At 35.5% G+C, this 14110-nt stretch overlaps 6 non-coding genes across 6 annotated transcripts; all 6 read left to right on the top strand.

Annotated features, from left to right (window-relative positions):
* The first annotated feature begins 2313 nt into the window (after positions 1-2313).
* On the top strand, positions 2314-2385 carry TRNAD-GUC (transfer RNA aspartic acid (anticodon GUC)). The gene has a single exon. It is a non-coding gene; the product is annotated as a tRNA-Asp (tRNA).
* A 1330-nt stretch (positions 2386-3715) lies between these two features.
* On the top strand, positions 3716-3787 carry TRNAD-GUC (transfer RNA aspartic acid (anticodon GUC)). Its single transcript has one exon. It is a non-coding gene; the product is annotated as a tRNA-Asp (tRNA).
* A 636-nt stretch (positions 3788-4423) lies between these two features.
* TRNAD-GUC (transfer RNA aspartic acid (anticodon GUC)) lies at positions 4424-4495 on the top strand. The gene has a single exon. It is a non-coding gene; the product is annotated as a tRNA-Asp (tRNA).
* Positions 4496-5122: 627 nt separating this feature from the next.
* TRNAD-GUC (transfer RNA aspartic acid (anticodon GUC)) lies at positions 5123-5194 on the top strand. The gene has a single exon. It is a non-coding gene; the product is annotated as a tRNA-Asp (tRNA).
* Positions 5195-7928: 2734 nt separating this feature from the next.
* Positions 7929-8000, top strand: TRNAD-GUC (transfer RNA aspartic acid (anticodon GUC)). The gene has a single exon. It is a non-coding gene; the product is annotated as a tRNA-Asp (tRNA).
* Positions 8001-10034: 2034 nt separating this feature from the next.
* On the top strand, positions 10035-10106 carry TRNAD-GUC (transfer RNA aspartic acid (anticodon GUC)). The gene has a single exon. It is a non-coding gene; the product is annotated as a tRNA-Asp (tRNA).
* Positions 10107-14110: the final 4004 nt, after the last annotated feature.

The following is a 14110-nucleotide window of genomic DNA, read 5'->3' on the forward strand; positions in this document are numbered from 1 at the left end:
GATATTTATTTCAATGAAATAATTTCTTGATAAAACTGATTGTTTTTGGCTAGGAATTTCTGTATTGTAGTATTTAGGAAAAAAGATTACTTGTCCTAACCAAAAGCAGCAAATCTGCCTATTACAATACTGTGAATTGATCGAGGGTATGCCTTAACCCCAAGGAGGTGAGCACTGTTTAACTGATGTCAATAAGTCCTTGTTAGTATAGTGGTCAGTATCCCCGCCTGTCACGTGGGAGACTGGGGTTCAATTCCCCGACAGGGAGGCGATTCCTTTTATTCACACAATTAAATTAAATGATGTACTTTCTAACATTGTAAAATATATCTGTCATTATCCTTGCCTATTCCGATTGAGAAAAAAAGGTTGAATTCACTGATGGCCAAAATGCTTACTGATGTTTTAACTGAAATTCAGAATATGCTCTGAATATTTCAATATGCACAGGCGTACCATCAAAAACACTTTACATCTGCATTCTCTTGGAAAATGAGATGAAGCAGTGGTGAATCCTAGGCTGCTGTTCCACTCGATTGGCACAATTTACAAGTAGAATGACTGCTTTTGGTTAGTAGTGACCCCTGGTGGCTAATAGTTATAAGCTGCAAATGGTAAAGTGAGCTGATTATATAGATATATAGATATATATATATAAATATATATATTGATAGTTAGAAAGATAGCTAGATAGACAGATCGATAGATAGATATTTATTTCAATGAAATAATTTCTTGATAATACTGATTGTTTTTGGCAAGGAATTTCTGTATTGAAATATTTAGGAAAAATGATGACTTGTCCTAACCAAAAGCAGCAAATCTGCCTATTACAATACTGTGAATTGATCGAGGGTATGCCTTAACCCCAAGGAGGTGAGCACTGTTTAACTGATGCCAATAAGTCCTCGTTAGTTTAGTGGTCAGTATCCCCGCCTGTCACGCGGGAGACCGGGTTTCGATTCCCCGATGGGGAGGCGATTCCTTTTATTCACACAATTAAATAAAATGATGAACTTTCTAACATTGTAAAATATATCTGTCATTATCCTTGCCTATTCCGATTGAGAAAAAAGGTTGAATTCACTGATGGACAAAATGCTTACTGATGTGTTAACTGAAATTCATAATATGCTCTGAATATTTCAATATGCACAGGCGTACCATCAAAAACACTTTACATCTACATTCTCTTGGAAAATGAGATGAAGCAGTGGTGAATCCTAGGCTGCTGTTCCACTCGATTGGCACAATTTACAAGTAGAATGACTGCTTTTGGTTAGTAGTGACCCCTGGTGGCTAATAGTTATAAGCTGCAAATGGTAAAGTGAGCTGATTATATAGATATATATATATATAAATATATATATTGATAGTTAGAAAGATAGCTAGATAGACACATCGATAGATAGATATTTATTTCAATGAAATAATTTCTTTATAATACTGATTGTTTTTGGCAAGGAATTTCTGTATTGAAATATTTAGGAAAAAAGATTTCTTGTCCTAACGAAAAGCAGCAAATCTGCCTATTACAATACTGTGAATTGATCGAGGGTATGCCTTAACCCCAAGGAGGTGAGCACTGTTTAACTGATGTCAATAAGTCCTCGTTAGTATAGTGGTCAGTATCCCCGCCTGTTACATGGGAGACCGGGGTTCAATTCCCCGACAGTTAGGCGATTCCATTTATTCACACAATTAAATTAAATGATGTACTTTCTAACATTGTAAAATATATCTGTCATTATCCTTGCCTATTCCGATTGAGAAAAAAGGTTGAATTCACTGATGGCCAAAATGCTTACTGATGTTTTAACTGAAATTCAGAATATGCTCTGAATATTTCAATATGCACAGGCGTACCATCAAAAACACTTTACATCTGCATTCTCTTGGAAAATGAGATGAAGCAGTGGTGAATCCTAGGCTGCTGTTCCACTCGATTGGCACAATTTACAAGTAGAATGACTGCTTTTGGTTAGTAGTGACCCCTGGTGGCTAATAGTTATAAGCTGCAAATGGTAAAGTGAGCTGATTATATAGATATATATATATATATATAAATATATATATTGATAGTTAGAAAGATAGCCAGATAGACAGATCGATAGATAGATATTTATTTCAATGAAATAATTTCTTGATAAAACTGATTGTTTTTGGCTAGGAATTTCTGTATTGTAGTATTTAGGAAAAAAGATTACTTGTCCTAACCAAAAGCAGCAAATCTGCCAATTACAATACTGTGAATTGATCAAGGGTATGCCTTACCCCCAAGGAGGTGAGCACTGTTTAACTGATGCCAATAAGTCCTCGTTAGTATAGTGGTCAGTATCCCCGCCTGTCACGCGGGAGACCGGGGTTCAATTCCCCGACGGGGAGGCGATTCCTTTTATTCACACAATTAAATAAAATGATGTACTTTTTAACATTGTAAAATATATCTGTCATTATCCTTGCCTATTCCGATTGAGAAAAAAGGTTGAATTCACCGATGGACAAAATGCTTACTGATGTGTTAACTGAAATTCATAATATGCTCTGAATATTTCAATATGCACAGGCGTACCATCAAAAACACTTTACATCTGCATTCTCTTGGAAAATTAGATGAAGCAGTGGTGAATCCTAGGCTGCTGTTCCACTCGATTGGCACAATTTACAAGTAGAATGACTGCTTTTGGTTAGTAGTGACCCCTGGTGGCTAATAGTTATAAGCTGCAAATGGTAAAGTGAGCTGATTATATAGATATATATATATAAATATATATATTGATAGTTAGAAAGATAGCCAGATAGACAGATCGATAGATAGATATTTATTTCAATGAAATAATTTCTTGATAATACTGATTGTTTTTGGCTAGGAATTTCTGTATTGAAATATTTAGGAAAAAAGATGACTTGTCCTAACCAAAAGCAGCACATCTGCCTATTACAATACTGTGAATTGATCAAGGGTATGCCTTACTCCCAAGGAGGTGAGCACTGTTTAACTGATGCCAATAAGTCCTCATTAGTATAGTGGTCAGTATCCCCGCCTGTCACGCGGGAGACCGGGGTTCAATTCCCAGACGGGGAGGCGATTCCTTTTATTCACATAATTAAATAAAATGATGAACTTTCTAACATTGTAAAATATATCTGTCATTATCCTTGCCTATTCCGATTGAGAAAAAAGGTTGAATTCACTGATGAACAAAATGCTTACTGATGTGTTAACTGAAATTCATAATATGCTCTGAATATTTCAATATGCACAGGCGTACCATCAAAAACACTTTACATCTGCATTCTCTTGGAAAATGAGATGAAGCAGTGGTGAATCCTAGGCTGCTGTTCCACTCGATTGGCAAAATTTACAAGTAGAATGACTGCTTTTGGTTAGTAGTGACCCCTGGTGGCTAATAGTTATAAGCTGCAAATGGTAAAGTGAGCTGATTATATAGATATATATATATATAAATATATATATTGATAGTTAGAAAGATAGCCAGATAGACAGATCGATAGATAGATATTTATTTCAATGAAATAATTTCTTGATAAAACTGATTGTTTTTGGCTAGGAATTTCTGTATTGTAATATTTAGGAAAAAAGATTACTTGTCCTAACCAAAAGCAGCAAATCTGCCTATTACAATACTGTGAATTGATCGAGGGTATGCCTTAACCGCAAGGAGGTGAGCACTGTTTAACTGATGCCAATAAGTCCTCGTTAGTATAGTGGTCCGTATCCCCGCCTGTCACGCGGGAGACCGGGGTTCAATTCCCCGACGGGGAGGCGATTCCTTTTATTCACACAATTAAATAAAATTATGTACTTTTTAACATTGTAAAATATATCTGTCATTATCCTTGCCTATTCCAATTGAGAAAAAAGGTTGAATTCACCGATGGACAAAATGCTTACTGATGTATTAACTGAAATTCATAATATGCTCTGAATATTTCAATATGCACAGGCGTACCATCAAAAACACTTTACATCTGCATTCTCTTGGAAAATTAGATGAAGCAGTGGTGAATCCTAGGCTGCTGTTCCACTCGATTGGCACAATTTACAAGTAGAATGATTGCTTTTGGTTAGTAGTGACCCCTGGTGGCTAATAGTTATAAGCTGCAAATGGTAAAGTGAGCTGATTATATAGATATATATATATATATATATAAATATATATATTGATAGTTAGAAAGATAGCTAGATAGACAGATCGATAGATAGATATTTATTTCAATGAAATAATTTCTTGATAATACTGATTGTTTTTGGCTAGGAATTTCTGTATTGAAATATTTAGGAAAAAAGATTACTTGTCCTAACGAAAAGCAGCAAATCTGCCAATTACAATACAGTGAATTGATCGATGGTATGCCTTAACCCCAAGGAGGTGAGCACTGTTTAACTGATGCCATAAAGTCCTCGTTAGTATAGTGGTTAGTATCCCCGCCTGTCACGCGGGAGACCGGGGTTCAATTCCCCGACGGGGAGGCGATTCCTTTTATTCACACAATTAAATAAAATGATGTACTTTTTAACATTGTAAAATATATCTGTCATTATCCTTGCCTATTCCGATTGAGAAAAAAGGTTGAATTCACCGATGGACAAAATGCTTACTGATGTGTTAACTGAAATTCATAATATGCTCTGAATATTTCAATATGCACAGGCGTACCATCAAAAACACTTTACATCTGCATTCTCTTGGAAAATGAGATGAAGCAGTGGTGAATCCTAGGCTGCTGTTCCACTCGATTGGCACAATTTACAAGTAGAATGACTGCTTTTGGTTAGTAGTGACCCCTGGTGGCTAATAGTTATAAGCTGCAAATGGTAAAGTGAGCTGATTATATAGATATATATATATAAATATATATATTGATAGTTAGAAAGATAGCTAGATAGACAGATCGATAGATAGATATTTATTTAAATGAAATAATTTCTTGATAATACTGATTGTTTTTGGCTAGGAATTTCTGTATTGAAATATTTAGGAAAAAAGATGACTTGTCCTAACCAAAAGCAGCAAATCTGCCAATTACAATACTGTGAATTGACAAGGGTATGCCTTACCCCCAAGGAGGTGAGCACTGTTTAACTGATGCCAATAAGTCCTCGTTAGTATAGTGGTCAGTATCCCCGCCTGTCACGCGGGAGACCGGGGTTCAATTCCCCGACGGGGAGGCTATTCCTTTTATTCATACAATTAAATAAAATGATGTACTTTCTAACATTGTAAAATATATCTGTCATTATCCTTGCCTATTCCGATTGAGAAAAAAGGTTGAATTCACCGATGGACAAAATGCTTACTGATGTGTTAACTGAAATTCATAATATGCTCTGAATATTTCAATATGCACAGGCGTACCATCAAAAACACTTTACATCTGCATTCTCTTGGAAAATGAGATGAAGCAGTGGTGAATCCTAGGCTGCTGTTCCACTCGATTGGCACAATTTACAAGTAGAATGACTGCTTTTGGTTAGTAGTGACCCCTGGTGGCTAATAGTTATAAGCTGCAAATGGTAAAGTGAGCTGATTATATAGATATATATATATAACTATATATATTGATAGTTAGAAAGATAGCTAGATAGACAGATCGATAGATAGATATTTATTTAAATGAAATAATTTCTTGATAATACTGATTGTTTTTGGCTAGGAATTTCTGTATTGAAATATTTAGGAAAAAAGATGACTTGTCCTAACCAAAAGCAGAAAATCTGCCTATTACAATACTGTGAATTGATCGAGGGTTTGCCTTAACCCCAAGGAGGTGAGCACTGTTTAACTGATGTCAATAAGTCCTCGTTAGTATAGTGGTCAGTATCCCCGCCTGTCACTCGGGAGACCGGGGTTCAATTCCCCGACATGGAGGCGATTCCTTTTATTCACACAATTAAATAAAATGATGTACTTTCTAACATTGTAAAATATATCTGTCATTATCCTTGCCTATTCCGATTGAGAAAAAAGGTTGAATTCACTGATGGCCAAAATGCTTACTGATGTGTTAACTGAAATTCAGAATATGCTCTGAATATTTCAATATGCACAGGAGTACCATCAAAAACACTTTACATCTGCATTCTCTTGGAAAATGAGATGAAGCAGTGGTGAATCCTAGGCTGCTGTTACACTCGATTGGCACAATTTACAAGTAGAATGACTGCTTTTGGTTAGTAGTGACCCCTGGTGGCTAATAGTTATAAGCTGCAAATGGTAAAGTGAGCTGATTATATAGATATATATATATATAAATATATATATTGATAGTTAGAAAGATAGCCAGATAGACAGATCGATAGATAGATATTTATTTCAATGAAATAATTTCTTGATAAAACTGATTGTTTTTGGCTTGGAATTTCTGTATTGTAATATTTAGGAAAAAAGATTACTTGTCCTAACGAAAAGCAGCAAATCTGCCTATTACAATACTGTGAATTGATCGATGGTATGCCTTAACCCCAAGGAGGTGAGCACTGTTTAACTGATGCCATAAAGTCCTCGTTAGTATAGTGGTTACTATCCCCGCCTGTCACGCGGGAGACCGGGGTTCAATTCCCCGACGGGGAGGCGATTCCTTTTATTCACACAATTAAATAAAATGATGTACTTTTTAACATTGTAAAATATATCTGTCATTATCCTTGCCTATTCCGATTGAGAAAAAAGGTTGAATTCACCGATGGACAAAATGCTTACTGATGTGTTAACTGAAGTTCATAATATGCTCTGAATATTTCAATATGCACAGGCGTACCATCAAAAACACTTTACATCTGCATTCTCTTGGAAAATGAGATGAAGCAGTGGTGAATCCTAGGCTGCTGTTCCACTCGATTGGCACAATTTACAAGTAGAATGACTGCTTTTGGTTAGTAGTGACCCCTGGTGGCTAATAGTTATAAGCTGCAAATGGTAAAGTGAGCTGATTATATAGATATATATATATATAAATATATATATTGATAGTTAGAAAGATAGCTAGATAGACAGATCGATAGATAGATATTTATTTCAATGAAATAATTTCTTGATAATACTGATTGTTTTTGGCTAGGAATTTCTGTATTGAAATATTTAGGAAAAAAGATGACTTGTCCTAACCAAAAGCAGCACATCTGCCTATTACAATACTGTGAATTGATCGAGGGTATGCCTTAACCCCAAGGAGGTGAGCACTGTTTAACTGATGTCAAGAAGTCCTCGTTAGTATAGTGGTCAGTATCACCGCCTGTCACGCGGGAGACCGGGGTTCAATTGCCCGACAGGGAGGCGATTCCTTTTATTCACACAATTAAATAAAATGATGTACTTTCTAACATTGTAAAATATATCTGTCATTATCCTTGCCTATTCCGATTGAGAAAAAAGGTTGAATTCACCGATGGACAAAATGCTTACTGATGTGTTAACTGAAATTCATAATATGCTCTGAATATTTCAATATGCACAGGCGTACCATCAAAAACACTTTACATCTGCATTCTCTTGGAAAATGAGATGAAGCAGTGGTGAATCCTAGGCTGCTGTTCCACTCGATTGGCACAATTTACAAGTAGAATGACTGCTTTTAGTTAGTAGTGACCCCTGGTGGCTAATAGTTATAAGCTGCAAATGATAAAGTGAGCTGATTATATAGATATAGATATATATAAATATATATATTGATAGTTAGAAAGATAGCCAGATAGACAGATCGATAGATAGATATTTATTTCAATGAAATAATTTCTTGATAATACTGATTGTTTTTGGCTAGGAATTTCTGTATTGAAATATTTAGGAAAAAAGATGACTTGTCCTAACCAAAAGCAGCAAATCTGCCTATTACAATACTGTGAATTGATCGAGGGTATGCCTTAACCCCAAGGAGGTGAGCACTTTTTAACTGATGTCAATAAGTCCTCGTTAGTATAGTGGTCAGTATCCCCGCCTGTCACGCGGGAGACCGGGGTTCAATTCCCCGACAGGGAGGCGATTCCTTTTATTCACACAATTAAATAAAATAATGTACTTTCTAACATTGTAAAATATATCTGTCATTATCCTTGCCTATTCAGATTGAGAAAAAAGGTTGAATTCACTGATGGCCAAAATGCTTACTGATGTGTTAACTGAAATTCAGAATATGCTCTGAATATTTCAATATGCACAGGCGTACCATCAAAAACACTTTACATCTGCATTCTCTTGGAAAATGAGATGAAGCAGTGGTGAATCCTAGGCTGCTGTTACACTCGATTGGCACAATTTACAAGTAGAATGACTGCTTTTGGTTAGTAGTGACCCCTGGTGGCTAATAGTTATAAGCTGCAAATGGTAAAGTGAGCTGATTATATAGATATATATATATATAAATATATATATTGATAGTTAGAAAGATAGCCAGATAGACAGATCGATAGATAGATATTTATTTCAATGAAATAATTTCTTGATAAAACTGATTGTTTTTGGCTAGGAATTTCTGTATTGTAATATTTAGGAAAAAAGATTACTTGTCCTAACGAAAAGCAGCAAATCTGCCTATTACAATACTGTGAATTGATCGATGGTATGCCTTAACCCCAAGGAGGTGAGCACTGTTTAACTGATGCCATAAAGTCCTCGTTAGTATAGTGGTTAGTATCCCCGCCTGTCACGCGGGAGACCGGGGTTCAATTACCCGACGGGGAGGTGATTCCTTTTATTCACACAATTAAATAAAATGATGTACTTTCTAACATTGTAAAATATATCTGTCATTATCCTTGCCTATTCCGATTGAGAAAAAAGGTTGAATTCACCGATGGACAAAATGCTTACTGATGTGTTAACTGAAATTCATAATATGCTCTGAATATTTCAATATGCACAGGTGTACCATCAAAAACACTTTACATCTGCATTCTCTTGGAAAATGAGATGAAGCAGTGGTGAATCCTAGGCTGCTGTTCCACTCGATTGGCACAATTTACAAGTAGAATGACTGCTTTTAGTTAGTAGTGACCCCTGGTGGCTAATAGTTATAAGCTGCAAATGATAAAGTGAGCTGATTATATAGATATAGATATATATAAATATATATATTGATAGTTAGAAAGATAGCCAGATAGACAGATCGATAGATAGATATTTATTTCAATGAAATAATTTCTTGATAATACTGATTGTTTTTGGCTAGGAATTTCTGTATTGAAATATTTAGGAAAAAAGATGACTTGTCCTAACCAAAAGCAGCAAATCTGCCTATTACAATACTGTGAATTGATCGAGGGTATGCCTTAACCCCAAGGAGGTGAGCACTGTTTAACTGATGTCAATAAGTCCTCGTTAGTATAGTGGTCAGTATCCCCGCCTGTCACGCGGGAGACCGGGGTTCAATTCCCCGGCAGGGAGGCGATTCCTTTTATTCACACAATTAAATAAAATAATGTACTTTCTAACATTGTAAAATATATCTGTCATTATCCTTGCCTATTCCGATTGAGAAAAAAGGTTGAATTCACTGATGGCCAAAATGCTTACTGATGTGTTAACTGAAATTCAGAATATGCTCTGAATATTTCAATATGCACAGGCGTACCATCAAAAACACTTTACATCTGCATTCTCTTGGAAAATGAGATGAAGCAGTGGTGAATCCTAGGCTGCTGTTACACTCGATTGGCACAATTTACAAGTAGAATGACTGCTTTTGGTTAGTAGTGACCCCTGGTGGCTAATAGTTATAAGCTGCAAATGGTAAAGTGAGCTGATTATATAGATATATATATATATAAATATATATATTGATAGTTAGAAAGATAGCCAGATAGACAGATCGATAGATAGATATTTATTTCAATGAAATTATTTCTTGATAAAACTGATTGTTTTTGGCTAGGAATTTCTGTATTGTAATATTTAGGAAAAAAGATTACTTGTCCTAACGAAAAGCAGCAAATCTGCCTATTACAATACTGTGAATTGATCGATGGTATGCCTTAACCCCAAGGAGGTGAGCACTGTTTAACTGATGCCAATATGTCCTCGTTAGTATAGTGGTCAGTATCCCCGCCTGTCACGTGGGAGACCGGGGTTCAATTCCCCGACGGGGAGGCTATTCCTTTTATTCACACAATTAAATAAAATGATGTACTTTCTAACATTGTAAAATATATCTGTCATTATCCTTGCCTATTCCGATTGAGAAAAAAGGTTGAATTCACCGATGGACAAAATGCTTACTGATGTGTTAACTGAAATTCATAATATGCTCTGAATATTTCAATATGCACAGGCGTACCATCAAAAACACTTTACATCTGCATTCTCTTGGAAAATGAGATGAAGCAGTGGTGAATCCTAGGCTGCTGTTCCACTCGATTGGCACAATTTACAAGTAGAATGACTGCTTTTAGTTAGTAGTGACCCCTGGTGGCTAATAGTTATAAGCTGCAAATGATAAAGTGAGCTGATTATATAGATATAGATATATATAAATATATATATTGATAGTTAGAAAGATAGCCAGATAGACAGATCGATAGATAGATATTTATTTCAATGAAATAATTTCTTGATAATACTGATTGTTTTTGGCTAGGAATTTCTGTATTGAAATATTTAGGAAAAAAGATGACTTGTCCTAACCAAAAGCAGCAAATCTGCCTATTACAATACTGTGAATTGATCGAGGGTATGCCTTAACCCCAAGGAGGTGAGCACTGTTTAACTGATGCCAATAAGTCCTCGTTAGTATTGTGGTCAGTATCCCCGCTTGTCACGCAGGAGACCGGGTTTTGATTCCCCGATGGGGAGGCGATTCCTTTTATTCACACAATTAAATAAAATGATGAACTTTCTAACATTGTAAAATATATCTGTCATTATCCTTGCCTATTCCGATTGAGAAAAAAGTTTGAATTCAGTGATGGCCAAAATGCTTACTGATGTGTTAACTGAAATTCATAATATGCTCTGAATATTTCAATATGCACAGGCGTACCATCAAAAACACTTTACATCTGCATTCTCTTGGAAAATGAGATGAAGCAGTGGTGAATCCTAGGCTGCTGTTCCACTCGATTGGCACAATTTACAAGTAGAATGACTGCTTTTGGTTAGTAGTGACCCCTGGTGGCTAATAGTTATAAGCTGCAAATGGTAAAGTGAGCTGATTATATAGATATATATATATATAAATATATATATTGATAGTTAGAAAGATAGCTAGATAGACAGATCGATAGATAGATATTTATTTCAATGAAATAATTTCTTGATAAAACTGATTGTTTTTGGCTAGGAATTTCTGTATTGTAATATTTAGGAAAAAAGATTTCTTGTCCTAACGAAAAGCAGCAAATCTGCCTATTACAATACTGTGAATTGATCGAGGGTATGCCTTAACCCCAAGGAGGTGAGCACTGTTTAACTGATGTCAATAAGTCCTCGTTAGTATAGTGGTCAGTATCCCCGCCTGTTACATGGGAGACCGGGGTTCAATTCCCCGACAGTTAGGCGATTCCATTTATTCACACAATTAAATTAAATGATGTACTTTCTAACATTGTAAAATATATCTGTCATTATCCTTGCCTATTCCGATTGAGAAAAAAGGTTGAATTCACTGATGGCCAAAATGCTTACTGATGTTTTAACTGAAATTCAGAATATGCTCTGAATATTTCAATATGCACAGGCGTACCATCAAAAACACTTTACATCTGCATTCTCTTGGAAAATGAGATGAAGCAGTGGTGAATCCTAGGCTGCTGTTCCACTCGATTGGCACAATTTACAAGTAGAATGACTGCTTTTGGTTAGTAGTGACCCCTGGTGGCTAATAGTTATAAGCTGCAAATGGTAAAGTGAGCTGATTATATAGATATATATATATATATAAATATATATATTGATAGTTAGAAAGATAGCCAGATAGACAGATCGATAGATAGATATTTATTTCAATGAAATAATTTCTTGATAAAACTGATTGTTTTTGGCTAGGAATTTCTGTATTGTAGTATTTAGGAAAAAAGATTACTTGTCCTAACCAAAAGCAGCAAATCTGCCTATTACAATACTGTGAATTGATCGAGGGTATGCCTAAACCCCAAGGAGGTGAGCACTGTTTAACTGATGTCAATAAATCCTTGTTAGTATAGTGGTCAGTATCCCCGCCTGTCACGTGGGAGACCGGGGTTCAATTCCCCCACGGGGAGGCTATTCCTTTTATTCACACAATTAAATAAAATGATGTACTTTCTAACATTGTAAAATATATCTGTCATTATCCTTGCCTATTCCCATTGAGAAAAAAAGGTTGAATTCACTGATGGCCAAAATGCTTACTGATGTTTTAACTGAAATTCAGAATATGCTCTGAATATTTCAATATGCACAGGCGTACCATCAAAAACACTTTACATCTGCATTCTCTTGGAAAATGAGATGAAGCAGTGGTGAATCCTAGGCTGCTGTTCCACTCGATTGGCACAATTTACAAGTAGAATGACTGCTTTTGGTTAGTAGTGACCCCTGGTGGCTAATAGTTATAAGCTGCAAATGGTAAAGTGAGCTGATTATATAGATATATAGATATATATATATAAATATATATATTGATAGTTAGAAAGATAGCTAGATAGACAGATCGATAGATAGATATTTATTTCAATGAAATCATTTCTTGATAATACTGATTGTTTTTGGCTAGGAATTTCTGTATTGAAATATTTAGGAAAAAAGATGACTTGTCCTAACCAAAAGCAGCAAATCTGCCTATTACAATACTGTGAATTGATCGAGGGTATGCCTTAACCCCAAGGAGGTGAGCACTGTTTAACTGATGCCAATATGTCCTCGTTAGTATAGTGGTCAGTATCCCCGCCTGTCACGTGGGAGACCGGGGTTCAATTCCCCCACGGGGAGGCTATTCCTTTTATTCACACAATTAAATAAAATGATGTACTTTCTAACATTGTAAAATATATCTGTCATTATCCTTGCCTATTCCGATTGAGAAAAAAGGTTGAATTCACCGATGGACAAAATGCTTACTGATGTGTTAACTGAAATTCAGAATATGCTCTGAATATTTCAATATGCACAGGCGTACCATCAAAAACACTTTACATCTGCATTCTCTTGGAAAATGAGATGAAGCAGTGGTGAATCCTAGGCTGCTGTTCCACTCGATTGGCACAATTTACAAGTAGAATGACTGCTTTTAGTTAGTAGTGACCCCTGGTGGCTAATAGTTATAAGCTGCAAATGGTAAAGTGAGCTGATTATATAGATATATATATATATAAATATATATATTGATAGTTAGAAAGATAGCTAGATAGACACATCGATAGATAGATATTTATTTCAATGAAATAATTTCTTGATAATACTGATTGTTTTTGGCAAGGAATTTCTGTATTGAAATATTTAGGAAAAAAGATGACTTGTCCTAACCAAAAGCAGCAAATCTGCCTATTACAATACTGTGAATTGATCGAGGGTATGCCTTAACCCCAAGGAGGTGAGCACTGTTTAACTGATGCCAATAAGTCCTCGTTAGTTTAGTGGTCAGTATCCCCGCCTGTCACGCGGGAGACCGGGTTTCGATTCCCCGATGGGGAGGCGATTCCTTTTATTCACACAATTAAATAAAATGATGAACTTTCTAACATTGTAAAATATATCTGTCATTATCCTTGCCTATTCCGATTGAGAAAAAAGGTTGAATTCACTGATGGACAAAATGCTTACTGATGTGTTAACTGAAATTCATAATATGCTCTGAATATTTCAATATGCACAGGCGTACCATCAAAAACACTTTACATCTGCATTCTCTTGGAAAATGAGATGAAGCAGTGGTGAATCCTAGGCTGCTGTTCCACTCGATTGGCACAATTTACAAGTAGAATGACTGCTTTTGGTTAGTAGTGACCCCTGGTGGCTAATAGTTATAAGCTGCAAATGGTAAAGTGAGCTGATTATATAGATATATATATATATAAATATATATATTGATAGTTAGAAAGATAGCTAGATAGACACATCGATAGATAGATATTTATTTCAATGAAATAATTTCTTTATAATACTGATTGTTTTTGGCA

Source organism: Lissotriton helveticus, chromosome 1_2 (assembly GCF_964261635.1).
Source record: "Lissotriton helveticus chromosome 1_2, aLisHel1.1, whole genome shotgun sequence".
Taxonomy (NCBI): Eukaryota; Metazoa; Chordata; class Amphibia; order Caudata; family Salamandridae; genus Lissotriton; species Lissotriton helveticus.